The sequence below is a fragment of the Schistocerca cancellata genome, unplaced genomic scaffold, assembly GCF_023864275.1.
Source record: "Schistocerca cancellata isolate TAMUIC-IGC-003103 unplaced genomic scaffold, iqSchCanc2.1 HiC_scaffold_1114, whole genome shotgun sequence".
NCBI classification, from domain to species: Eukaryota; Metazoa; Arthropoda; class Insecta; order Orthoptera; family Acrididae; genus Schistocerca; species Schistocerca cancellata.
Window position 1 is genome coordinate 140,214 of NW_026047113.1, and position 23,350 is coordinate 163,563.

The following is a 23,350-nucleotide window of genomic DNA, read 5'->3' on the forward strand; positions in this document are numbered from 1 at the left end:
ACTCTGCTGGGACGCCGGGCGCGCCTCCCCCCGCCGTCCACGAGGAACTGGCTGTTGCGGAAGGAAGCGCTTTCGTCAAATGCGGCCGAAAACTAACATTTTGTGTGTTGGGAGAAAAGCCGAACGCGAATTCTGCCGTGCTCCTACATTAGATGAGCGCCAACGGCCATACCATGATGAATACAGCGGTTCTCGTCCGATCACCGAAGTTAAGCATCATCGGGCCCGGCTAGTAATTGGATGGGTGACCGCCTGGGAAACCCGGGTGCTGCTGGCTCCCTTCCTGTTTTATTTTGTTATGTCACCAGCCCAATTTTCAAACTACCTTTCTGTTGTGACAAAGATGCTTCTTTATGCCTTTTAAACTACTGTAATGGTACGAAAATGCAGTAATTAACTCAGTTTGAGGGAGAATGTGCTAACCAAGTTTGCCGAGAGGACTTTGAAAACGACAAAACAGTACGAATCGGCAGGTGATTTCTGAAATACGTCACCGCCTATTGTTGTGTAGGAGTGTAGAGTTCCAAATTTGAATTGTAACCACGAATTTATTCCTTAGTCGTCTCGTCTCGTCTCGTCTCGTCTCGTCCCGCAGACGTTTGTCGTGCTTGCGCTGTCATATGGACCACGACCCGAGCGGCAGCGAGCGGCAGTCGAGCAAAGTCGGGACAAGTCGGGACGGGGACAGGGACAGGGATAGGAATGGTGCGAATGCACTGCAAACTACGCAGACACCTGGTGTGAGGCGAGGCGAGGCGAGGCGAGGCGAGGAAGCCCACATCGCTACCAGTGGGCCCTCCAGCACGACACTGCCACACACCGCACAGGCCCTCCGCTGAACACCAGGGACAAGATGCGTCCTCCGCTAGTGTCGAAGGCTGCACGCGCCCAGCGAATGACAGGGGGTGCAACGAGCAGCAGTGCGTCTCACACACGCGGCGGTGCGCCCGCCAATTCGGCCGTCACTCTGCTGGGACGCCGGGCGCGCCTCCCCCCGCCGTCCACGAGGAACTGGCTGTTGCGGAAGGAAGCGCTTTCGTCAAATGCGGCCGAAAACTAACATTTTGTGTGTTGGGAGAAAAGCCGAACGCGAATTCTGCCGTGCTCCTACATTAGATGAGCGCCAACGGCCATACCATGATGAATACAGCGGTTCTCGTCCGATCACCGAAGTTAAGCATCATCGGGCCCGGCTAGTACTTGGATGGGTGACCGCCTGGGAAACCCGGGTGCTGCTGGCTCCCTTCCTGTTTTATTTTGTTATGTCACCAGCCCAATTTTCAAACTACCTTTCTGTTGTGACAAAGATGCTTCTTTATGCCTTTTAAACTACTGTAATGGTACGAAAATGCAGTAATTAACTCAGTTTGAGGGAGAATGTGCTAACCAAGTTTGCCGAGAGGACTTTGAAAACGACAAAACAGTACGAATCGGCAGGTGATTTCTGAAATACGTCACCGCCTATTGTTGTGTAGGAGTGTAGAGTTCCAAATTTGAATTGTAACCACGAATTTATTCCTTAGTCGTCTCGTCTCGTCTCGTCTCGTCTCGTCTCGTCCCGCAGACGTTTGTCGTGCTTGCGCTGTCATATGGACCACGACCCGAGCGGCAGCGAGCGGCAGTCGAGCAAAGTCGGGACAAGTCGGGACGGGGACAGGGACAGGGATAGGAATGGTGCGAATGCACTGCAAACTACGCAGACACCTGGTGTGAGGCGAGGCGAGGCGAGGCGAGGCGAGGAAGCCCACATCGCTACCAGTGGGCCCTCCAGCACGACACTGCCACACACCGCACAGGCCCTCCGCTGAACACCAGGGACAAGATGCGTCCTCCGCTAGTGTCGAAGGCTGCACGCGCCCAGCGAATGACAGGGGGTGCAACGAGCAGCAGTGCGTCTCACACACGCGGCGGTGCGCCCGCCAATTCGGCCGTCACTCTGCTGGGACGCCGGGCGCGCCTCCCCCCGCCGTCCACGAGGAACTGGCTGTTGCGGAAGGAAGCGCTTTCGTCAAATGCGGCCGAAAACTAACATTTTGTGTGTTGGGAGAAAAGCCGAACGCGAATTCTGCCGTGCTCCTACATTAGATGAGCGCCAACGGCCATACCATGATGAATACAGCGGTTCTCGTCCGATCACCGAAGTTAAGCATCATCGGGCCCGGCTAGTACTTGGATGGGTGACCGCCTGGGAAACCCGGGTGCTGCTGGCTCCCTTCCTGTTTTATTTTGTTATGTCACCAGCCCAATTTTCAAACTACCTTTCTGTTGTGACAAAGATGCTTCTTTATGCCTTTTAAACTACTGTAATGGTACGAAAATGCAGTAATTAACTCAGTTTGAGGGAGAATGTGCTAACCAAGTTTGCCGAGAGGACTTTGAAAACGACAAAACAGTACGAATCGGCAGGTGATTTCTGAAATACGTCACCGCCTATTGTTGTGTAGGAGTGTAGAGTTCCAAATTTGATTTGTAACCACGAATTTATTCCTTAGTCGTCTCGTCTCGTCTCGTCTCGTCTCGTCCCGCAGACGTTTGTCGTGCTTGCGCTGTCATATGGACCACGACCCGAGCGGCAGCGAGCGGCAGTCGAGCAAAGTCGGGACAAGTCGGGACGGGGACAGGGACAGGGATAGGAATGGTGCGAATGCACTGCAAACTACGCAGACACCTGGTGTGAGGCGAGGCGAGGCGAGGCGAGGCGAGGAAGCCCACATCGCTACCAGTGGGCCCTCCAGCACGACACTGCCACACACCGCACAGGCCCTCCGCTGAACACCAGGGACAAGATGCGTCCTCCGCTAGTGTCGAAGGCTGCACGCGCCCAGCGAATGACAGGGGGTGCAACGAGCAGCAGTGCGTCTCACACACGCGGCGGTGCGCCCGCCAATTCGGCCGTCACTCTGCTGGGACGCCGGGCGCGCCTCCCCCCGCCGTCCACGAGGAACTGGCTGTTGCGGAAGGAAGCGCTTTCGTCAAATGCGGCCGAAAACTAACATTTTGTGTGTTGGGAGAAAAGCCGAACGCGAATTCTGCCGTGCTCCTACATTAGATGAGCGCCAACGGCCATACCATGATGAATACAGCGGTTCTCGTCCGATCACCGAAGTTAAGCATCATCGGGCCCGGCTAGTACTTGGATGGGTGACCGCCTGGGAAACCCGGGTGCTGCTGGCTCCCTTCCTGTTTTATTTTGTTATGTCACCAGCCCAATTTTCAAACTACCTTTCTGTTGTGACAAAGATGCTTCTTTATGCCTTTTAAACTACTGTAATGGTACGAAAATGCAGTAATTAACTCAGTTTGAGGGAGAATGTGCTAACCAAGTTTGCCGAGAGGACTTTGAAAACGACAAAACAGTACGAATCGGCAGGTGATTTCTGAAATACGTCACCGCCTATTGTTGTGTAGGAGTGTAGAGTTCCAAATTTGATTTGTAACCACGAATTTATTCCTTAGTCGTCTCGTCTCGTCTCGTCTCGTCTCGTCTCGTCCCGCAGACGTTTGTCGTGCTTGCGCTGTCATATGGACCACGACCCGAGCGGCAGCGAGCGGCAGTCGAGCAAAGTCGGGACAAGTCGGGACGGGGACAGGGACAGGGATAGGAATGGTGCGAATGCACTGCAAACTACGCAGACACCTGGTGTGAGGCGAGGCGAGGCAGGCGAGGCGAGGAAGCCCACATCGCTACCAGTGGGCCCTCCAGCACGACACTGCCACACACCGCACAGGCCCTCCGCTGAACACCAGGGACAAGATGCGTCCTCCGCTAGTGTCGAAGGCTGCACGCGCCCAGCGAATGACAGGGGGTGCAACGAGCAGCAGTGCGTCTCACACACGCGGCGGTGCGCCCGCCAATTCGGCCGTCACTCTGCTGGGACGCCGGGCGCGCCTCCCCCCGCCGTCCACGAGGAACTGGCTGTTGCGGAAGGAAGCGCTTTCGTCAAATGCGGCCGAAAACTAAAATTTTGTGTGTTGGGAGAAAAGCCGAACGCGAATTCTGCCGTGCTCCTACATTAGATGAGCGCCAACGGCCATACCATGATGAATACAGCGGTTCTCGTCCGATCACCGAAGTTAAGCATCATCGGGCCCGGCTAGTACTTGGATGGGTGACCGCCTGGGAAACCCGGGTGCTGCTGGCTCCCTTCCTGTTTTATTTTGTTATGTCACCAGCCCAATTTTCAAACTACCTTTCTGTTGTGACAAAGATGCTTCTTTATGCCTTTTAAACTACTGTAATGGTACGAAAATGCAGTAATTAACTCAGTTTGAGGGAGAATGTGCTAACCAAGTTTGCCGAGAGGACTTTGAAAACGACAAAACAGTACGAATCGGCAGGTGATTTCTGAAATACGTCACCGCCTATTGTTGTGTAGGAGTGTAGAGTTCCAAATTTGAATTGTAACCACGAATTTATTCCTTAGTCGTCTCGTCTCGTCTCGTCTCGTCTCGTCCCGCAGACGTTTGTCGTGCTTGCGCTGTCATATGGACCACGACCCGAGCGGCAGCGAGCGGCAGTCGAGCAAAGTCGGGACAAGTCGGGACGGGGACAGGGACAGGGATAGGAATGGTGCGAATGCACTGCAAACTACGCAGACACCTGGTGTGAGGCGAGGCGAGGCGAGGCGAGGCGAGGAAGCCCACATCGCTACCAGTGGGCCCTCCAGCACGACACTGCCACACACCGCACAGGCCCTCCGCTGAACACCAGGGACAAGATGCGTCCTCCGCTAGTGTCGAAGGCTGCACGCGCCCAGCGAATGACAGGGGGTGCAACGAGCAGCAGTGCGTCTCACACACGCGGCGGTGCGCCCGCCAATTCGGCCGTCACTCTGCTGGGACGCCGGGCGCGCCTCCCCCCGCCGTCCACGAGGAACTGGCTGTTGCGGAAGGAAGCGCTTTCGTCAAATGCGGCCGAAAACTAACATTTTGTGTGTTGGGAGAAAAGCCGAACGCGAATTCTGCCGTGCTCCTACATTAGATGAGCGCCAACGGCCATACCATGATGAATACAGCGGTTCTCGTCCGATCACCGAAGTTAAGCATCATCGGGCCCGGCTAGTACTTGGATGGGTGACCGCCTGGGAAACCCGGGTGCTGCTGGCTCCCTTCCTGTTTTATTTTGTTATGTCACCAGCCCAATTTTCAAACTACCTTTCTGTTGTGACAAAGATGCTTCTTTATGCCTTTTAAACTACTGTAATGGTACGAAAATGCAGTAATTAACTCAGTTTGAGGGAGAATGTGCTAACCAAGTTTGCCGAGAGGACTTTGAAAACGACAAAACAGTACGAATCGGCAGGTGATTTCTGAAATACGTCACCGCCTATTGTTGTGTAGGAGTGTAGAGTTCCAAATTTGATTTGTAACCACGAATTTATTCCTTAGTCGTCTCGTCTCGTCTCGTCTCGTCTCGTCCCGCAGACGTTTGTCGTGCTTGCGCTGTCATATGGACCACGACCCGAGCGGCAGCGAGCGGCAGTCGAGCAAAGTCGGGACAAGTCGGGACGGGGACAGGGACAGGGATAGGAATGGTGCGAATGCACTGCAAACTACGCAGACACCTGGTGTGAGGCGAGGCGAGGCGAGGCGAGGCGAGGAAGCCCACATCGCTACCAGTGGGCCCTCCAGCACGACACTGCCACACACCGCACAGGCCCTCCGCTGAACACCAGGGACAAGATGCGTCCTCCGCTAGTGTCGAAGGCTGCACGCGCCCAGCGAATGACAGGGGGTGCAACGAGCAGCAGTGCGTCTCACACACGCGGCGCTGCGCCCGCCAATTCGGCCGTCACTCTGCTGGGACGCCGGGCGCGCCTCCCCCCGCCGTCCACGAGGAACTGGCTGTTGCGGAAGGAAGCGCTTTCGTCAAATGCGGCCGAAAACTAACATTTTGTGTGTTGGGAGAAAAGCCGAACGCGAATTCTGCCGTGCTCCTACATTAGATGAGCGCCAACGGCCATACCATGATGAATACAGCGGTTCTCGTCCGATCACCGAAGTTAAGCATCATCGGGCCCGGCTAGTACTTGGATGGGTGACCGCCTGGGAAACCCGGGTGCTGCTGGCTCCCTTCCTGTTTTATTTTGTTATGTCACCAGCCCAATTTTCAAACTACCTTTCTGTTGTGACAAAGATGCTTCTTTATGCCTTTTAAACTACTGTAATGGTACGAAAATGCAGTAATTAACTCAGTTTGAGGGAGAATGTGCTAACCAAGTTTGCCGAGAGGACTTTGAAAACGACAAAACAGTACGAATCGGCAGGTGATTTCTGAAATACGTCACCGCCTATTGTTGTGTAGGAGTGTAGAGTTCCAAATTTGAATTGTAACCACGAATTTATTCCTTAGTCGTCTCGTCTCGTCTCGTCTCGTCTCGTCCCGCAGACGTTTGTCGTGCTTGCGCTGTCATATGGACCACGACCCGAGCGGCAGCGAGCGGCAGTCGAGCAAAGTCGGGACAAGTCGGGACGGGGACAGGGACAGGGATAGGAATGGTGCGAATGCACTGCAAACTACGCAGACACCTGGTGTGAGGCGAGGCGAGGCGAGGCGAGGCGAGGAAGCCCACATCGCTACCAGTGGGCCCTCCAGCACGACACTGCCACACACCGCACAGGCCCTCCGCTGAACACCAGGGACAAGATGCGTCCTCCGCTAGTGTCGAAGGCTGCACGCGCCCAGCGAATGACAGGGGGTGCAACGAGCAGCAGTGCGTCTCACACACGCGGCGGTGCGCCCGCCAATTCGGCCGTCACTCTGCTGGGACGCCGGGCGCGCCTCCCCCCGCCGTCCACGAGGAACTGGCTGTTGCGGAAGGAAGCGCTTTCGTCAAATGCGGCCGAAAACTAACATTTTGTGTGTTGGGAGAAAAGCCGAACGCGAATTCTGCCGTGCTCCTACATTAGATGAGCGCCAACGGCCATACCATGATGAATACAGCGGTTCTCGTCCGATCACCGAAGTTAAGCATCATCGGGCCCGGCTAGTACTTGGATGGGTGACCGCCTGGGAAACCCGGGTGCTGCTGGCTCCCTTCCTGTTTTATTTTGTTATGTCACCAGCCCAATTTTCAAACTACCTTTCTGTTGTGACAAAGATGCTTCTTTATGCCTTTTAAACTACTGTAATGGTACGAAAATGCAGTAATTAACTCAGTTTGAGGGAGAATGTGCTAACCAAGTTTGCCGAGAGGACTTTGAAAACGACAAAACAGTACGAATCGGCAGGTGATTTCTGAAATACGTCACCGCCTATTGTTGTGTAGGAGTGTAGAGTTCCAAATTTGATTTGTAACCACGAATTTATTCCTTAGTCGTCTCGTCTCGTCTCGTCTCGTCTCGTCCCGCAGACGTTTGTCGTGCTTGCGCTGTCATATGGACCACGACCCGAGCGGCAGCGAGCGGCAGTCGAGCAAAGTCGGGACAAGTCGGGACGGGGACAGGGACAGGGATAGGAATGGTGCGAATGCACTGAAAACTACGCAGACACCTGGTGTGAGGCGAGGCGAGGCGAGGCGAGGCGAGGAAGCCCACATCGCTACCAGTGGGCCCTCCAGCACGACACTGCCACACACCGCACAGGCCCTCCGCTGAACACCAGGGACAAGATGCGTCCTCCGCTAGTGTCGAAGGCTGCACGCGCCCAGCGAATGACAGGGGGTGCAACGAGCAGCAGTGCGTCTCACACACGCGGCGGTGCGCCCGCCAATTCGGCCGTCACTCTGCTGGGACGCCGGGCGCGCCTCCCCCCGCCGTCCACGAGGAACTGGCTGTTGCGGAAGGAAGCGCTTTCGTCAAATGCGGCCGAAAACTAACATTTTGTGTGTTGGGAGAAAAGCCGAACGCGAATTCTGCCGTGCTCCTACATTAGATGAGCGCCAACGGCCATACCATGATGAATACACAGGTTCTCGTCCGATCACCGAAGTTAAGCATCATCGGGCACGGCTAGTACTTGGATGGGTGACCGCCTGGGAAACCCGGGTGCTGCTGGCTCCCTTCCTGTTTTATTTTGTTATGTCACCAGCCCAATTTTCAAACTACCTTTCTGTTGTGACAAAGATGCTTCTTTATGCCTTTTAAACTACTGTAATGGTACGAAAATGCAGTAATTAACTCAGTTTGAGGGAGAATGTGCTAACCAAGTTTGCCGAGAGGACTTTGAAAACGACAAAACAGTACGAATCGGCAGGTGATTTCTGAAATACGTCACCGCCTATTGTTGTGTAGGAGTGTAGAGTTCCAAATTTGATTTGTAACCACGAATTTATTCCTTAGTCGTCTCGTCTCGTCTCGTCTCGTCTCGTCCCGCAGACGTTTGTCGTGCGTGCGCTGTCTTATGGACCACGACCCGAGCGGCAGCGAGCGGCAGTCGGGACAAGTCGGGACGGGGACAGGGACAGGGATAGGAATGGTGCGAATGCACTGCAAACTACGCAGACACCTGGTGTGAGGCGAGGCGAGGCGAGGCGAGGCGAGGAAGCCCACATCGCTACCAGTGGGCCCTCCAGCACGACACTGCCACACACCGCACAGGCCCTCCGCTGAACACCAGGGACAAGATGCGTCCTCCGCTAGTGTCGAAGGCTGCACGCGCCCAGCGAATGACAGGGGGTGCAACGAGCAGCAGTGCGTCTCACACACGCGGCGGTGCGCCCGCCAATTCGGCCGTCACTCTGCTGGGACGCCGGGCGCGCCTCCCCCCGCCGTCCACGAGGAACTGGCTGTTGCGGAAGGAAGCGCTTTCGTCAAATGCGGCCGAAAACTAACATTTTGTGTGTTGGGAGAAAAGCCGAACGCGAATTCTGCCGTGCTCCTACATTAGATGAGCGCCAACGGCCATACCATGATGAATACAGCGGTTCTCGTCCGATCACCGAAGTTAAGCATCATCGGGCCCGGCTAGTACTTGGATGGGTGACCGCCTGGGAAACCCGGGTGCTGCTGGCTCCCTTCCTGTTTTATTTTGTTATGTCACCAGCCCAATTTTCAAACTACCTTTCTGTTGTGACAAAGATGCTTCTTTATGCCTTTTAAACTACTGTAATGGTACGAAAATGCAGTAATTAACTCAGTTTGAGGGAGAATGTGCTAACCAAGTTTGCCGAGAGGACTTTGAAAACGACAAAACAGTACGAATCGGCAAGTGATTTCTGAAATACGTCACCGCCTATTGTTGTGTAGGAGTGTAGAGTTCCAAATTTGAATTGTAACCACGAATTTATTCCTTAGTCGTCTCGTCTCGTCTCGTCTCGTCTCGTCCCGCAGACGTTTGTCGTGCTTGCGCTGTCATATGGACCACGACCCGAGCGGCAGCGAGCGGCAGTCGAGCAAAGTCGGGACAAGTCGGGACGGGGACAGGGACAGGGATAGGAATGGTGCGAATGCACTGAAAACTACGCAGACACCTGGTGTGAGGCGAGGCGAGGCGAGGCGAGGCGAGGAAGCCCACATCGCTACCAGTGGGCCCTCCAGCACGACACTGCCACACACCGCACAGGCCCTCCGCTGAACACCAGGGACAAGATGCGTCCTCCGCTAGTGTCGAAGGCTGCACGCGCCCAGCGAATGACAGGGGGTGCAACGAGCAGCAGTGCGTCTCACACACGCGGCGGTGCGCCCGCCAATTCGGCCGTCACTCTGCTGGGACGCCGGGCGCGCCTCCCCCCGCCGTCCACGAGGAACTGGCTGTTGCGGAAGGAAGCGCTTTCGTCAAATGCGGCCGAAAACTAACATTTTGTGTGTTGGGAGAAAAGCCGAACGCGAATTCTGCCGTGCTCCTACATTAGATGAGCGCCAACGGCCATACCATGATGAATACACAGGTTCTCGTCCGATCACCGAAGTTAAGCATCATCGGGCACGGCTAGTACTTGGATGGGTGACCGCCTGGGAAACCCGGGTGCTGCTGGCTCCCTTCCTGTTTTATTTTGTTATGTCACCAGCCCAATTTTCAAACTACCTTTCTGTTGTGACAAAGATGCTTCTTTATGCCTTTTAAACTACTGTAATGGTACGAAAATGCAGTAATTAACTCAGTTTGAGGGAGAATGTGCTAACCAAGTTTGCCGAGAGGACTTTGAAAACGACAAAACAGTACGAATCGGCAGGTGATTTCTGAAATACGTCACCGCCTATTGTTGTGTAGGAGTGTAGAGTTCCAAATTTGATTTGTAACCACGAATTTATTCCTTAGTCGTCTCGTCTCGTCTCGTCTCGTCTCGTCCCGCAGACGTTTGTCGTGCGTGCGCTGTCTTATGGACCACGACCCGAGCGGCAGCGAGCGGCAGTCGGGACAAGTCGGGACGGGGACAGGGACAGGGATAGGAATGGTGCGAATGCACTGCAAACTACGCAGACACCTGGTGTGAGGCGAGGCGAGGCGAGGCGAGGCGAGGAAGCCCACATCGCTACCAGTGGGCCCTCCAGCACGACACTGCCACACACCGCACAGGCCCTCCGCTGAACACCAGGGACAAGATGCGTCCTCCGCTAGTGTCGAAGGCTGCACGCGCCCAGCGAATGACAGGGGGTGCAACGAGCAGCAGTGCGTCTCACACACGCGGCGGTGCGCCCGCCAATTCGGCCGTCACTCTGCTGGGACGCCGGGCGCGCCTCCCCCCGCCGTCCACGAGGAACTGGCTGTTGCGGAAGGAAGCGCTTTCGTCAAATGCGGCCGAAAACTAACATTTTGTGTGTTGGGAGAAAAGCCGAACGCGAATTCTGCCGTGCTCCTACATTAGATGAGCGCCAACGGCCATACCATGATGAATACAGCGGTTCTCGTCCGATCACCGAAGTTAAGCATCATCGGGCCCGGCTAGTACTTGGATGGGTGACCGCCTGGGAAACCCGGGTGCTGCTGGCTCCCTTCCTGTTTTATTTTGTTATGTCACCAGCCCAATTTTCAAACTACCTTTCTGTTGTGACAAAGATGCTTCTTTATGCCTTTTAAACTACTGTAATGGTACGAAAATGCAGTAATTAACTCAGTTTGAGGGAGAATGTGCTAACCAAGTTTGCCGAGAGGACTTTGAAAACGACAAAACAGTACGAATCGGCAGGTGATTTCTGAAATACGTCACCGCCTATTGTTGTGTAGGAGTGTAGAGTTCCAAATTTGAATTGTAACCACGAATTTATTCCTTAGTCGTCTCGTCTCGTCTCGTCTCGTCTCGTCCCGCAGACGTTTGTCGTGCTTGCGCTGTCATATGGACCACGACCCGAGCGGCAGCGAGCGGCAGTCGAGCAAAGTCGGGACAAGTCGGGACGGGGACAGGGACAGGGATAGGAATGGTGCGAATGCACTGCAAACTACGCAGACACCTGGTGTGAGGCGAGGCGAGGCGAGGCGAGGCGAGGAAGCCCACATCGCTACCAGTGGGCCCTCCAGCACGACACTGCCACACACCGCACAGGCCCTCCGCTGAACACCAGGGACAAGATGCGTCCTCCGCTAGTGTCGAAGGCTGCACGCGCCCAGCGAATGACAGGGGGTGCAACGAGCAGCAGTGCGTCTCACACACGCGGCGGTGCGCCCGCCAATTCGGCCGTCACTCTGCTGGGACGCCGGGCGCGCCTCCCCCCGCCGTCCACGAGGAACTGGCTGTTGCGGAAGGAAGCGCTTTCGTCAAATGCGGCCGAAAACTAACATTTTGTGTGTTGGGAGAAAAGCCGAACGCGAATTCTGCCGTGCTCCTACATTAGATGAGCGCCAACGGCCATACCATGATGAATACAGCGGTTCTCGTCCGATCACCGAAGTTAAGCATCATCGGGCCCGGCTAGTACTTGGATGGGTGACCGCCTGGGAAACCCGGGTGCTGCTGGCTCCCTTCCTGTTTTATTTTGTTATGTCACCAGCCCAATTTTCAAACTACCTTTCTGTTGTGACAAAGATGCTTCTTTATGCCTTTTAAACTACTGTAATGGTACGAAAATGCAGTAATTAACTCAGTTTGAGGGAGAATGTGCTAACCAAGTTTGCCGAGAGGACTTTGAAAACGACAAAACAGTACGAATCGGCAGGTGATTTCTGAAATACGTCACCGCCTATTGTTGTGTAGGAGTGTAGAGTTCCAAATTTGATTTGTAACCACGAATTTATTCCTTAGTCGTCTCGTCTCGTCTCGTCTCGTCTCGTCCCGCAGACGTTTGTCGTGCTTGCGCTGTCATATGGACCACGACCCGAGCGGCAGCGAGCGGCAGTCGAGCAAAGTCGGGACAAGTCGGGACGGGGACAGGGACAGGGATAGGAATGGTGCGAATGCACTGCAAACTACGCAGACACCTGGTGTGAGGCGAGGCGAGGCGAGGCGAGGCGAGGAAGCCCACATCGCTACCAGTGGGCCCTCCAGCACGACACTGCCACACACCGCACAGGCCCTCCGCTGAACACCAGGGACAAGATGCGTCCTCCGCTAGTGTCGAAGGCTGCACGCGCCCAGCGAATGACAGGGGGTGCAACGAGCAGCAGTGCGTCTCACACACGCGGCGGTGCGCCCGCCAATTCGGCCGTCACTCTGCTGGGACGCCGGGCGCGCCTCCCCCCGCCGTCCACGAGGAACTGGCTGTTGCGGAAGGAAGCGCTTTCGTCAAATGCGGCCGAAAACTAACATTTTGTGTGTTGGGAGAAAAGCCGAACGCGAATTCTGCCGTGCTCCTACATTAGATGAGCGCCAACGGCCATACCATGATGAATACAGCGGTTCTCGTCCGATCACCGAAGTTAAGCATCATCGGGCCCGGCTAGTACTTGGATGGGTGACCGCCTGGGAAACCCGGGTGCTGCTGGCTCCCTTCCTGTTTTATTTTGTTATGTCACCAGCCCAATTTTCAAACTACCTTTCTGTTGTGACAAAGATGCTTCTTTATGCCTTTTAAACTACTGTAATGGTACGAAAATGCAGTAATTAACTCAGTTTGAGGGAGAATGTGCTAACCAAGTTTGCCGAGAGGACTTTGAAAACGACAAAACAGTACGAATCGGCAGGTGATTTCTGAAATACGTCACCGCCTATTGTTGTGTAGGAGTGTAGAGTTCCAAATTTGAATTGTAACCACGAATTTATTCCTTAGTCGTCTCGTCTCGTCTCGTCTCGTCTCGTCCCGCAGACGTTTGTCGTGCTTGCGCTGTCATATGGACCACGACCCGAGCGGCAGCGAGCGGCAGTCGAGCAAAGTCGGGACAAGTCGGGACGGGGACAGGGACAGGGATAGGAATGGTGCGAATGCACTGAAAACTACGCAGACACCTGGTGTGAGGCGAGGCGAGGCGAGGCGAGGCGAGGAAGCCCACATCGCTACCAGTGGGCCCTCCAGCACGACACTGCCACACACCGCACAGGCCCTCCGCTGAACACCAGGGACAAGATGCGTCCTCCGCTAGTGTCGAAGGCTGCACGCGCCCAGCGAATGACAGGGGGTGCAACGAGCAGCAGTGCGTCTCACACACGCGGCGGTGCGCCCGCCAATTCGGCCGTCACTCTGCTGGGACGCCGGGCGCGCCTCCCCCCGCCGTCCACGAGGAACTGGCTGTTGCGGAAGGAAGCGCTTTCGTCAAATGCGGCCGAAAACTAACATTTTGTGTGTTGGGAGAAAAGCCGAACGCGAATTCTGCCGTGCTCCTACATTAGATGAGCGCCAACGGCCATACCATGATGAATACACAGGTTCTCGTCCGATCACCGAAGTTAAGCATCATCGGGCACGGCTAGTACTTGGATGGGTGACCGCCTGGGAAACCCGGGTGCTGCTGGCTCCCTTCCTGTTTTATTTTGTTATGTCACCAGCCCAATTTTCAAACTACCTTTCTGTTGTGACAAAGATGCTTCTTTATGCCTTTTAAACTACTGTAATGGTACGAAAATGCAGTAATTAACTCAGTTTGAGGGAGAATGTGCTAACCAAGTTTGCCGAGAGGACTTTGAAAACGACAAAACAGTACGAATCGGCAGGTGATTTCTGAAATACGTCACCGCCTATTGTTGTGTAGGAGTGTAGAGTTCCAAATTTGATTTGTAACCACGAATTTATTCCTTAGTCGTCTCGTCTCGTCTCGTCTCGTCTCGTCCCGCAGACGTTTGTCGTGCTTGCGCTGTCATATGGACCACGACCCGAGCGGCAGCGAGCGGCAGTCGGGACAAGTCGGGACGGGGACAGGGACAGGGATAGGAATGGTGCGAATGCACTGCAAACTACGCAGACACCTGGTGTGAGGCGAGGCGAGGCGAGGCGAGGCGAGGAAGCCCACATCGCTACCAGTGGGCCCTCCAGCACGACACTGCCACACACCGCACAGGCCCTCCGCTGAACACCAGGGACAAGATGCGTCCTCCGCTAGTGTCGAAGGCTGCACGCGCCCAGCGAATGACAGGGGGTGCAACGAGCAGCAGTGCGTCTCACACACGCGGCGGTGCGCCCGCCAATTCGGCCGTCACTCTGCTGGGACGCCGGGCGCGCCTCCCCGCGCCGTCCACGAGGAACTGGCTGTTGCGGAAGGAAGCGCTTTCGTCAAATGCGGCCGAAAACTAACATTTTGTGTGTTGGGAGAAAAGCCGAACGCGAATTCTGCCGTGCTCCTACATTAGATGAGCGCCAACGGCCATACCATGATGAATACAGCGGTTCTCGTCCGATCACCGAAGTTAAGCATCATCGGGCCCGGCTAGTACTTGGATGGGTGACCGCCTGGGAAACCCGGGTGCTGCTGGCTCCCTTCCTGTTTTATTTTGTTATGTCACCAGCCCAATTTTCAAACTACCTTTCTGTTGTGACAAAGATGCTTCTTTATGCCTTTTAAACTACTGTAATGGTACGAAAATGCAGTAATTAACTCAGTTTGAGGGAGAATGTGCTAACCAAGTTTGCCGAGAGGACTTTGAAAACGACAAAACAGTACGAATCGGCAGGTGATTTTTGAAATACGTCACCGCCTATTGTTGTGTAGGAGTGTAGAGTTCCAAATTTGATTTGTAACCACGAATTTATTCCTTAGTCGTCTCGTCTCGTCTCGTCTCGTCTCGTCCCGCAGACGTTTGTCGTGCTTGCGCTGTCATATGGACCACGACCCGAGCGGCAGCGAGCGGCAGTCGAGCAAAGTCGGGACAAGTCGGGACGGGGACAGGGACAGGGATAGGAATGGTGCGAATGCACTGCAAACTACGCAGACACCTGGTGTGAGGCGAGGCGAGGCGAGGCGAGGCGAGGAAGCCCACATCGCTACCAGTGGGCCCTCCAGCACGACACTGCCACACACCGCACAGGCCCTCCGCTGAACACCAGGGACAAGATGCGTCCTCCGCTAGTGTCGAAGGCTGCACGCGCCCAGCGAATGACAGGGGGTGCAACGAGCAGCAGTGCGTCTCACACACGCGGCGGTGCGCCCGCCAATTCGGCCGTCACTCTGCTGGGACGCCGGGCGCGCCTCCCCCCGCCGTCCACGAGGAACTGGCTGTTGCGGAAGGAAGCGCTTTCGTCAAATGCGGCCGAAAACTAACATTTTGTGTGTTGGGAGAAAAGCCGAACGCGAATTCTGCCGTGCTCCTACATTAGATGAGCGCCAACGGCCATACCATGATGAATACAGCGGTTCTCGTCCGATCACCGAAGTTAAGCATCATCGGGCCCGGCTAGTACTTGGATGGGTGACCGCCTGGGAAACCCGGGTGCTGCTGGCTCCCTTCCTGTTTTATTTTGTTATGTCACCAGCCCAATTTTCAAACTACCTTTCTGTTGTGACAAAGATGCTTCTTTATGCCTTTTAAACTACTGTAATGGTACGAAAATGCAGTAATTAACTCAGTTTGAGGGAGAATGTGCTAACCAAGTTTGCCGAGAGGACTTTGAAAACGACAAAACAGTACGAATCGGCAGGTGATTTCTGAAATACGTCACCGCCTATTGTTGTGTAGGAGTGTAGAGTTCCAAATTTGAATTGTAACCACGAATTTATTCCTTAGTCGTCTCGTCTCGTCTCGTCTCGTCTCGTCCCGCAGACGTTTGTCGTGCTTGCGCTGTCATATGGACCACGACCCGAGCGGCAGCGAGCGGCAGTCGAGCAAAGTCGGGACAAGTCGGGACGGGGACAGGGACAGGGATAGGAATGGTGCGAATGCACTGCAAACTACGCAGACACCTGGTGTGAGGCGAGGCGAGGCGAGGCGAGGCGAGGAAGCCCACATCGCTACCAGTGGGCCCTCCAGCACGACACTGCCACACACCGCACAGGCCCTCCGCTGAACACCAGGGACAAGATGCGTCCTCCGCTAGTGTCGAAGGCTGCACGCGCCCAGCGAATGACAGGGGGTGCAACGAGCAGCAGTGCGTCTCACACACGCGGCGGTGCGCCCGCCAATTCGGCCGTCACTCTGCTGGGACGCCGGGCGCGCCTCCCCCCGCCGTCCACGAGGAACTGGCTGTTGCGGAAGGAAGCGCTTTCGTCAAATGCGGCCGAAAACTAACATTTTGTGTGTTGGGAGAAAAGCCGAACGCGAATTCTGCCGTGCTCCTACATTAGATGAGCGCCAACGGCCATACCATGATGAATACAGCGGTTCTCGTCCGATCACCGAAGTTAAGCATCATCGGGCCCGGCTAGTACTTGGATGGGTGACCGCCTGGGAAACCCGGGTGCTGCTGGCTCCCTTCCTGTTTTATTTTGTTATGTCACCAGCCCAATTTTCAAACTACCTTTCTGTTGTGACAAAGATGCTTCTTTATGCCTTTTAAACTACTGTAATGGTACGAAAATGCAGTAATTAACTCAGTTTGAGGGAGAATGTGCTAACCAAGTTTGCCGAGAGGACTTTGAAAACGACAAAACAGTACGAATCGGCAAGTGATTTCTGAAATACGTCACCGCCTATTGTTGTGTAGGAGTGTAGAGTTCCAAATTTGAATTGTAACCACGAATTTATTCCTTAGTCGTCTCGTCTCGTCTCGTCTCGTCTCGTCCCGCAGACGTTTGTCGTGCTTGCGCTGTCATATGGACCACGACCCGAGCGGCAGCGAGCGGCAGTCGAGCAAAGTCGGGACAAGTCGGGACGGGGACAGGGACAGGGATAGGAATGGTGCGAATGCACTGCAAACTACGCAGACACCTGGTGTGAGGCGAGGCGAGGCGAGGCGAGGCGAGGAAGCCCACATCGCTACCAGTGGGCCCTCCAGCACGACACTGCCACACACCGCACAGGCCCTCCGCTGAACACCAGGGACAAGATGCGTCCTCCGCTAGTGTCGAAGGCTGCACGCGCCCAGCGAATGACAGGGGGTGCAACGAGCAGCAGTGCGTCTCACACACGCGGCGGTGCGCCCGCCAATTCGGCCGTCACTCTGCTGGGACGCCGGGCGCGCCTCCCCCCGCCGTCCACGAGGAACTGGCTGTTGCGGAAGGAAGCGCTTTCGTCAAATGCGGCCGAAAACTAACATTTTGTGTGTTGGGAGAAAAGCCGAACGCGAATTCTGCCGTGCTCCTACATTAGATGAGCGCCAACGGCCATACCATGATGAATACACAGGTTCTCGTCCGATCACCGAAGTTAAGCATCATCGGGCACGGCTAGTACTTGGATGGGTGACCGCCTGGGAAACCCGGGTGCTGCTGGCTCCCTTCCTGTTTTATTTTGTTATGTCACCAGCCCAATTTTCAAACTACCTTTCTGTTGTGACAAAGATGCTTCTTTATGCCTTTTAAACTACTGTAATGGTACGAAAATGCAGTAATTAACTCAGTTTGAGGGAGAATGTGCTAACCAAGTTTGCCGAGAGGACTTTGAAAACGACAAAACAGTACGAATCGGCAGGTGATTTCTGAAATACGTCACCGCCTATTGTTGTGTAGGAGTGTAGAGTTCCAAATTTGATTTGTAACCACGAATTTATTCCTTAGTCGTCTCGTCTCGTCTCGTCTCGTCTCGTCCCGCAGACGTTTGTCGTGCTTGCGCTGTCATATGGACCACGACCCGAGCGGCAGCGAGCGGCAGTCGAGCAAAGTCGGGACAAGTCGGGACGGGGACAGGGACAGGGATAGGAATGGTGCGAATGCACTGCAAACTACGCAGACACCTGGTGTGAGGCGAGGCGAGGCGAGGCGAGGCGAGGAAGCCCACATCGCTACCAGTGGGCCCTCCAGCACGACACTGCCACACACCGCACAGGCCCTCCGCTGAACACCAGGGACAAGATGCGTCCTCCGCTAGTGTCGAAGGCTGCACGCGCCCAGCGAATGACAGGGGGTGCAACGAGCAGCAGTGCGTCTCACACACGCGGCGGTGCGCCCGCCAATTCGGCCGTCACTCTGCTGGGACGCCGGGCGCGCCTCCTCCCGCCGTCCACGAGGAACTGGCTGTTGCGGAAGGAAGCGCTTTCGTCAAATGCGGCCGAAAACTAACATTTTGTGTGTTGGGAGAAAAGCCGAACGCGAATTCTGCCGTGCTCCTACATTAGATGAGCGCCAACGGCCATACCATGATGAATACAGCGGTTCTCGTCCGATCACCGAAGTTAAGCATCATCGGGCCCGGCTAGTACTTGGATGGGTGACCGCCTGGGAAACCCGGGTGCTGCTGGCTCCCTTCCTGTTTTATTTTGTTATGTCACCAGCCCAATTTTCAAACTACCTTTCTGTTGTGACAAAGATGCTTCTTTATGCCTTTTAAACTACTGTAATGGTACGAAAATGCAGTAATTAACTCAGTTTGAGGGAGAATGTGCTAACCAAGTTTGCCGAGAGGACTTTGAAAACGACAAAACAGTACGAATCGGCAAGTGATTTCTGAAATACGTCACCGCCTATTGTTGTGTAGGAGTGTAGAGTTCCAAATTTGAATTGTAACCACGAATTTATTCCTTAGTCGTCTCGTCTCGTCTCGTCTCGTCTCGTCCCGCAGACGTTTGTCGTGCTTGCGCTGTCATATGGACCACGACCCGAGCGGCAGCGAGCGGCAGTCGAGCAAAGTCGGGACAAGTCGGGACGGGGACAGGGACAGGGATAGGAATGGTGCGAATGCACTGAAAACTACGCAGACACCTGGTGTGAGGCGAGGCGAGGCGAGGCGAGGCGAGGAAGCCCACATCGCTACCAGTGGGCCCTCCAGCACGACACTGCCACACACCGCACAGGCCCTCCGCTGAACACCAGGGACAAGATGCGTCCTCCGCTAGTGTCGAAGGCTGCACGCGCCCAGCGAATGACAGGGGGTGCAACGAGCAGCAGTGCGTCTCACACACGCGGCGGTGCGCCCGCCAATTCGGCCGTCACTCTGCTGGGACGCCGGGCGCGCCTCTCCCCGCCGTCCACGAGGAACTGGCTGTTGCGGAAGGAAGCGCTTTCGTCAAATGCGGCCGAAAACTAACATTTTGTGTGTTGGGAGAAAAGCCGAACGCGAATTCTGCCGTGCTCCTACATTAGATGAGCGCCAACGGCCATACCATGATGAATACACAGGTTCTCGTCCGATCACCGAAGTTAAGCATCATCGGGCACGGCTAGTACTTGGATGGGTGACCGCCTGGGAAACCCGGGTGCTGCTGGCTCCCTTCCTGTTTTATTTTGTTATGTCACCAGCCCAATTTTCAAACTACCTTTCTGTTGTGACAAAGATGCTTCTTTATGCCTTTTAAACTACTGTAATGGTACGAAAATGCAGTAATTAACTCAGTTTGAGGGAGAATGTGCTAACCAAGTTTGCCGAGAGGACTTTGAAAACGACAAAACAGTACGAATCGGCAGGTGATTTCTGAAATACGTCACCGCCTATTGTTGTGTAGGAGTGTAGAGTTCCAAATTTGATTTGTAACCACGAATTTATTCCTTAGTCGTCTCGTCTCGTCTCGTCTCGTCTCGTCCCGCAGACGTTTGTCGTGCTTGCGCTGTCATATGGACCACGACCCGAGCGGCAGCGAGCGGCAGTCGAGCAAAGTCGGGACAAGTCGGGACGGGGACAGGGACAGGGATAGGAATGGTGCGAATGCACTGCAAACTACGCAGACACCTGGTGTGAGGCGAGGCGAGGCGAGGCGAGGCGAGGAAGCCCACATCGCTACCAGTGGGCCCTCCAGCACGACACTGCCACACACCGCACAGGCCCTCCGCTGAACACCAGGGACAAGATGCGTCCTCCGCTAGTGTCGAAGGCTGCACGCGCCCAGCGAATGACAGGGGGTGCAACGAGCAGCAGTGCGTCTCACACACGCGGCGGTGCGCCCGCCAATTCGGCCGTCACTCTGCTGGGACGCCGGGCGCGCCTCCTCCCGCCGTCCACGAGGAACTGGCTGTTGCGGAAGGAAGCGCTTTCGTCAAATGCGGCCGAAAACTAACATTTTGTGTGTTGGGAGAAAAGCCGAACGCGAATTCTGCCGTGCTCCTACATTAGATGAGCGCCAACGGCCATACCATGATGAATACAGCGGTTCTCGTCCGATCACCGAAGTTAAGCATCATCGGGCCCGGCTAGTAATTGGATGGGTGACCGCCTGGGAAACCCGGGTGCTGCTGGCTCCCTTCCTGTTTTATTTTGTTATGTCACCAGCCCAATTTTCAAACTACCTTTCTGTTGTGACAAAGATGCTCTTTATGCCTTTTAAACTACTGTAATGGTACGAAAATGCAGTAATTAACTCAGTTTGAGGGAGAATGTGCTAACCAAGTTTGCCGAGAGGACTTTGAAAACGACAAAACAGTACGAATCGGCAAGTGATTTCTGAAATACGTCACCGCCTATTGTTGTGTAGGAGTGTAGAGTTCCAAATTTGAATTGTAACCACGAATTTATTCCTTAGTCGTCTCGTCTCGTCTCGTCTCGTCTCGTCCCGCAGACGTTTGTCGTGCTTGCGCTGTCATATGGACCACGACCCGAGCGGCAGCGAGCGGCAGTCGAGCAAAGTCGGGACAAGTCGGGACGGGGACAGGGACAGGGATAGGAATGGTGCGAATGCACTGAAAACTACGCAGACACCTGGTGTGAGGCGAGGCGAGGCGAGGCGAGGCGAGGAAGCCCACATCGCTACCAGTGGGCCCTCCAGCACGACACTGCCACACACCGCACAGGCCCTCCGCTGAACACCAGGGACAAGATGCGTCCTCCGCTAGTGTCGAAGGCTGCACGCGCCCAGCGAATGACAGGGGGTGCAACGAGCAGCAGTGCGTCTCACACACGCGGCGGTGCGCCCGCCAATTCGGCCGTCACTCTGCTGGGACGCCGGGCGCGCCTCCCCCCGCCGTCCACGAGGAACTGGCTGTTGCGGAAGGAAGCGCTTTCGTCAAATGCGGCCGAAAACTAACATTTTGTGTGTTGGGAGAAAAGCCGAACGCGAATTCTGCCGTGCTCCTACATTAGATGAGCGCCAACGGCCATACCATGATGAATACAGCGGTTCTCGTCCGATCACCGAAGTTAAGCATCATCGGGCCCGGCTAGTACTTGGATGGGTGACCGCCTGGGAAACCCGGGTGCTGCTGGCTCCCTTCCTGTTTTATTTTGTTATGTCACCAGCCCAATTTTCAAACTACCTTTCTGTTGTGACAAAGATGCTTCTTTATGCCTTTTAAACTACTGTAATGGTACGAAAATGCAGTAATTAACTCAGTTTGAGGGAGAATGTGCTAACCAAGTTTGCCGAGAGGACTTTGAAAACGACAAAACAGTACGAATCGGCAGGTGATTTCTGAAATACGTCACCGCCTATTGTTGTGTAGGAGTGTAGAGTTCCAAATTTGATTTGTAACCACGAATTTATTCCTTAGTCGTCTCGTCTCGTCTCGTCTCGTCTCGTCTCGTCCCGCAGACGTTTGTCGTGCTTGCGCTGTCATATGGACCACGACCCGAGCGGCAGCGAGCGGCAGTCGAGCAAAGTCGGGACAAGTCGGGACGGGGACAGGGACAGGGATAGGAATGGTGCGAATGCACTGCAAACTACGCAGACACCTGGTGTGAGGCGAGGCGAGGCGAGGCGAGGCGAGGAAGCCCACATCGCTACCAGTGGGCCCTCCAGCACGACACTGCCACACACCGCACAGGCCCTCCGCTGAACACCAGGGACAAGATGCGTCCTCCGCTAGTGTCGAAGGCTGCACGCGCCCAGCGAATGACAGGGGGTGCAACGAGCAGCAGTGCGTCTCACACACGCGGCGGTGCGCCCGCCAATTCGGCCGTCACTCTGCTGGGACGCCGGGCGCGCCTCCCCCCGCCGTCCACGAGGAACTGGCTGTTGCGGAAGGAAGCGCTTTCGTCAAATGCGGCCGAAAACTAACATTTTGTGTGTTGGGAGAAAAGCCGAACGCGAATTCTGCCGTGCTCCTACATTAGATGAGCGCCAACGGCCATACCATGATGAATACAGCGGTTCTCGTCCGATCACCGAAGTTAAGCATCATCGGGCCCGGCTAGTACTTGGATGGGTGACCGCCTGGGAAACCCGGGTGCTGCTGGCTCCCTTCCTGTTTTATTTTGTTATGTCACCAGCCCAATTTTCAAACTACCTTTCTGTTGTGACAAAGATGCTTCTTTATGCCTTTTAAACTACTGTAATGGTACGAAAATGCAGTAATTAACTCAGTTTGAGGGAGAATGTGCTAACCAAGTTTGCCGAGAGGACTTTGAAAACGACAAAACAGTACGAATCGGCAGGTGATTTCTGAAATACGTCACCGCCTATTGTTGTGTAGGAGTGTAGAGTTCCAAATTTGATTTGTAACCACGAATTTATTCCTTAGTCGTCTCGTCTCGTCTCGTCTCGTCTCGTCTCGTCCCGCAGACGTTTGTCGTGCTTGCGCTGTCATATGGACCACGACCCGAGCGGCAGCGAGCGGCAGTCGAGCAAAGTCGGGACAAGTCGGGACGGGGACAGGGACAGGGATAGGAATGGTGCGAATGCACTGCAAACTACGCAGACACCTGGTGTGAGGCGAGGCGAGGCGAGGCGAGGCGAGGAAGCCCACATCGCTACCAGTGGGCCCTCCAGCACGACACTGCCACACACCGCACAGGCCCTCCGCTGAACACCAGGGACAAGATGCGTCCTCCGCTAGTGTCGAAGGCTGCACGCGCCCAGCGAATGACAGGGGGTGCAACGAGCAGCAGTGCGTCTCACACACGCGGCGGTGCGCCCGCCAATTCGGCCGTCACTCTGCTGGGACGCCGGGCGCGCCTCCCCCCGCCGTCCACGAGGAACTGGCTGTTGCGGAAGGAAGCGCTTTCGTCAAATGCGGCCGAAAACTAACATTTTGTGTGTTGGGAGAAAAGCCGAACGCGAATTCTGCCGTGCTCCTACATTAGATGAGCGCCAACGGCCATACCATGATGAATACAGCGGTTCTCGTCCGATCACCGAAGTTAAGCATCATCGGGCC

At 55.1% G+C, this 23,350-nt stretch overlaps 24 non-coding genes across 24 annotated transcripts; all 24 read left to right on the plus strand.

Annotated features, from left to right (window-relative positions):
- The first annotated feature begins 158 nt into the window (after positions 1 to 158).
- LOC126158963 (5S ribosomal RNA) lies at positions 159 to 277 on the plus strand. The gene has a single exon (XR_007533934.1). It is a non-coding gene; the product is annotated as a 5S ribosomal RNA (ribosomal RNA).
- An 845-nt stretch (positions 278 to 1,122) lies between these two features.
- LOC126158734 (5S ribosomal RNA) lies at positions 1,123 to 1,241 on the plus strand. Its single transcript, XR_007533719.1, has one exon. It is a non-coding gene; the product is annotated as a 5S ribosomal RNA (ribosomal RNA).
- An 850-nt stretch (positions 1,242 to 2,091) lies between these two features.
- On the plus strand, positions 2,092 to 2,210 carry LOC126158736 (5S ribosomal RNA). The gene has a single exon (XR_007533721.1). It is a non-coding gene; the product is annotated as a 5S ribosomal RNA (ribosomal RNA).
- An 845-nt stretch (positions 2,211 to 3,055) lies between these two features.
- LOC126158737 (5S ribosomal RNA) lies at positions 3,056 to 3,174 on the plus strand. Its single transcript, XR_007533722.1, has one exon. It is a non-coding gene; the product is annotated as a 5S ribosomal RNA (ribosomal RNA).
- Positions 3,175 to 4,023: 849 nt separating this feature from the next.
- On the plus strand, positions 4,024 to 4,142 carry LOC126158738 (5S ribosomal RNA). Its single transcript, XR_007533723.1, has one exon. It is a non-coding gene; the product is annotated as a 5S ribosomal RNA (ribosomal RNA).
- An 845-nt stretch (positions 4,143 to 4,987) lies between these two features.
- On the plus strand, positions 4,988 to 5,106 carry LOC126158739 (5S ribosomal RNA). The gene has a single exon (XR_007533724.1). It is a non-coding gene; the product is annotated as a 5S ribosomal RNA (ribosomal RNA).
- Positions 5,107 to 5,951: 845 nt separating this feature from the next.
- On the plus strand, positions 5,952 to 6,070 carry LOC126158740 (5S ribosomal RNA). Its single transcript, XR_007533725.1, has one exon. It is a non-coding gene; the product is annotated as a 5S ribosomal RNA (ribosomal RNA).
- An 845-nt stretch (positions 6,071 to 6,915) lies between these two features.
- On the plus strand, positions 6,916 to 7,034 carry LOC126158741 (5S ribosomal RNA). The gene has a single exon (XR_007533726.1). It is a non-coding gene; the product is annotated as a 5S ribosomal RNA (ribosomal RNA).
- An 845-nt stretch (positions 7,035 to 7,879) lies between these two features.
- LOC126158948 (5S ribosomal RNA) lies at positions 7,880 to 7,998 on the plus strand. Its single transcript, XR_007533921.1, has one exon. It is a non-coding gene; the product is annotated as a 5S ribosomal RNA (ribosomal RNA).
- Positions 7,999 to 8,833: 835 nt separating this feature from the next.
- Positions 8,834 to 8,952, plus strand: LOC126158742 (5S ribosomal RNA). Its single transcript, XR_007533727.1, has one exon. It is a non-coding gene; the product is annotated as a 5S ribosomal RNA (ribosomal RNA).
- An 845-nt stretch (positions 8,953 to 9,797) lies between these two features.
- On the plus strand, positions 9,798 to 9,916 carry LOC126158949 (5S ribosomal RNA). Its single transcript, XR_007533922.1, has one exon. It is a non-coding gene; the product is annotated as a 5S ribosomal RNA (ribosomal RNA).
- An 835-nt stretch (positions 9,917 to 10,751) lies between these two features.
- LOC126158743 (5S ribosomal RNA) lies at positions 10,752 to 10,870 on the plus strand. The gene has a single exon (XR_007533728.1). It is a non-coding gene; the product is annotated as a 5S ribosomal RNA (ribosomal RNA).
- Positions 10,871 to 11,715: 845 nt separating this feature from the next.
- On the plus strand, positions 11,716 to 11,834 carry LOC126158744 (5S ribosomal RNA). Its single transcript, XR_007533729.1, has one exon. It is a non-coding gene; the product is annotated as a 5S ribosomal RNA (ribosomal RNA).
- An 845-nt stretch (positions 11,835 to 12,679) lies between these two features.
- LOC126158745 (5S ribosomal RNA) lies at positions 12,680 to 12,798 on the plus strand. Its single transcript, XR_007533730.1, has one exon. It is a non-coding gene; the product is annotated as a 5S ribosomal RNA (ribosomal RNA).
- Positions 12,799 to 13,643: 845 nt separating this feature from the next.
- LOC126158950 (5S ribosomal RNA) lies at positions 13,644 to 13,762 on the plus strand. Its single transcript, XR_007533923.1, has one exon. It is a non-coding gene; the product is annotated as a 5S ribosomal RNA (ribosomal RNA).
- An 835-nt stretch (positions 13,763 to 14,597) lies between these two features.
- LOC126158748 (5S ribosomal RNA) lies at positions 14,598 to 14,716 on the plus strand. The gene has a single exon (XR_007533732.1). It is a non-coding gene; the product is annotated as a 5S ribosomal RNA (ribosomal RNA).
- An 845-nt stretch (positions 14,717 to 15,561) lies between these two features.
- On the plus strand, positions 15,562 to 15,680 carry LOC126158749 (5S ribosomal RNA). The gene has a single exon (XR_007533733.1). It is a non-coding gene; the product is annotated as a 5S ribosomal RNA (ribosomal RNA).
- Positions 15,681 to 16,525: 845 nt separating this feature from the next.
- LOC126158750 (5S ribosomal RNA) lies at positions 16,526 to 16,644 on the plus strand. Its single transcript, XR_007533734.1, has one exon. It is a non-coding gene; the product is annotated as a 5S ribosomal RNA (ribosomal RNA).
- Positions 16,645 to 17,489: 845 nt separating this feature from the next.
- On the plus strand, positions 17,490 to 17,608 carry LOC126158951 (5S ribosomal RNA). The gene has a single exon (XR_007533924.1). It is a non-coding gene; the product is annotated as a 5S ribosomal RNA (ribosomal RNA).
- Positions 17,609 to 18,453: 845 nt separating this feature from the next.
- LOC126158751 (5S ribosomal RNA) lies at positions 18,454 to 18,572 on the plus strand. Its single transcript, XR_007533735.1, has one exon. It is a non-coding gene; the product is annotated as a 5S ribosomal RNA (ribosomal RNA).
- An 845-nt stretch (positions 18,573 to 19,417) lies between these two features.
- Positions 19,418 to 19,536, plus strand: LOC126158952 (5S ribosomal RNA). Its single transcript, XR_007533925.1, has one exon. It is a non-coding gene; the product is annotated as a 5S ribosomal RNA (ribosomal RNA).
- An 845-nt stretch (positions 19,537 to 20,381) lies between these two features.
- Positions 20,382 to 20,500, plus strand: LOC126158964 (5S ribosomal RNA). Its single transcript, XR_007533935.1, has one exon. It is a non-coding gene; the product is annotated as a 5S ribosomal RNA (ribosomal RNA).
- An 844-nt stretch (positions 20,501 to 21,344) lies between these two features.
- Positions 21,345 to 21,463, plus strand: LOC126158752 (5S ribosomal RNA). The gene has a single exon (XR_007533736.1). It is a non-coding gene; the product is annotated as a 5S ribosomal RNA (ribosomal RNA).
- Positions 21,464 to 22,313: 850 nt separating this feature from the next.
- Positions 22,314 to 22,432, plus strand: LOC126158753 (5S ribosomal RNA). The gene has a single exon (XR_007533737.1). It is a non-coding gene; the product is annotated as a 5S ribosomal RNA (ribosomal RNA).
- Positions 22,433 to 23,350: the final 918 nt, after the last annotated feature.